Raw genomic sequence first — 1,863 nt, forward strand, 5'->3', positions numbered from 1 at the left:
GAGCAGAAAACTGTTCCTGAGCAAAGGACCTTGCCAAGAATGCAGGCTGGGGGGGGGGGGTCGTGTGTAAGAAAGACAGCCCTGCAGAAGGAGCTGGGGGAGGGGGATTGTGCTCTCTTCCGGGACTATCGCCCCTGGATAGCACACACTCACCCATCCAGATGGAACTCATCAGCACCTAAACAGGGCTGCCTGGTAGCCCAATGATCCGGGGACAGAAGGAAGAACAGGGCAGGCAGTGAGGGATCCAGGAGAGCACAGGAGCCCCTGGAGCACAGGCTGAGGGTGCCCGGGCTCCCTTACAGGGGGCCTTGAAGCTCACCGCTCTGGGTGGGTTGTGGATGCAAGCCCAATGTCTTTCCTGGTGCCCGGATCGGATCTCCTTGCTGCTTGGGTGGCTCGTAAACAAAGGGCCTACCTTGCTTGCTGCAGGCAGCCTATTGAAACAAAGGAGCTACCACCCTCCCAGATGCCCTCCTGATTTGGATTCGGGCCCAGAGCCTGGACAGGCTTACAATTTTGCTTTATTTTAAAAGCAAAATTTTTTTTAAATCTTTTATTTAAAAGATAAATTATTTAGTAATCAGTTTCTAATTCTATGTTTCTTCCCATGAGCTTTGTCATCATTTTTGGCTAATACTATATTAATTCCAAAACTGTGACTTTATAGCTGAACTTAATGTTGCTGCTATGTCTGTGACTGCTTTTCAGTATTATGTTGAGTATTATATTATCATTTTTTTTCTTCTGCGCATATATACTTTTGAAGTATAGTCTGTGGATACCCACAAGATAATATGTGGTATTTTGATTTAAAATTTTTCTGAATCTGCACAATAAATATAGAATATCATAGTTTTTACTTATTAAATTACAGTCTTGTGTATTCACTAACTTCAGGACTTAAATTTTTAATTTTTAATGAGATATGGATCTAGTTAAGCTGAATGAGTCACTATCCTTCCCATCAGTTTTTAGTATAGTATTGAGAATATGCAAGAGAAATAAAATGAAACTTTACCCATTTTATCTAAATATAATGTACTTTTAACACACTTTGAAGTACCTTTAGCTAGTCATTGAACACAGTTACAATTATATTTAATAAAAATGAAATATTCAATGATATCTAATCATAGATTCATTTAACATATTACTCTCAAGACTAATCAGGTCTTCTCTTGAGTCATATTCTATCCTCACTATGCTGTTGTCCTTTTGTGTCTGTTTTACATAATTCTATATCAACATTTCTTTCATCACTCATATTCATAGTTTCTTTATTAAGTGTTTTATAACCTAACAAGAAGAGATGAAAAAAATCAGTTCTGGATTTCTTCATTCCAGAATTCTTTATTCCAACACTGATAAGACAAGAAAGAGTTTAATGAATATGCTCCAAATAATTTATACACAGAAATAAGTAGGGATGATGCCTTGATTTCCGTATTTTAGTATACTGGATAAGTTTCATGCTAATCTGAAATTTGTTTTACAGAATTAGAATTGAATATGATTTTGTTTATTACTCCCCCACCCCATCAGTTGAATGCTCAAAAGTGTTTTCTACTAATCTAGCCTTGCTTTTGTTTATTTTTTTTAACTTTTTGTTCTTTATTTTTTATTCTTAATATTTTATTTTGGTTTTATATATACATTTTAATTCATTATTATTATTATTATTTCAAATTTTCACCTCCTCCTCTCCTCCTATTTTCCTCCCTCTTCCCTCATCCCCCCTCCAGTCCAAAGAGCAGTCAGGGTTCCCTGCCCTCTGGGAAGTCCAAGGACCTTCTCCCTCCGTCCAGATCTAGGAAGGTGAGGACCAAACAGACAATGGCTCCTTTAATTAAGATGTATAAT

The sequence above is a fragment of the Alexandromys fortis genome, unplaced genomic scaffold (genome assembly GCF_014885135.2).
Source record: "Alexandromys fortis isolate MF-2015 unplaced genomic scaffold, M_Fortis_MF-2015_v1.1 scaffold_0, whole genome shotgun sequence".
NCBI classification, from domain to species: domain Eukaryota; kingdom Metazoa; phylum Chordata; class Mammalia; order Rodentia; family Cricetidae; genus Alexandromys; species Alexandromys fortis.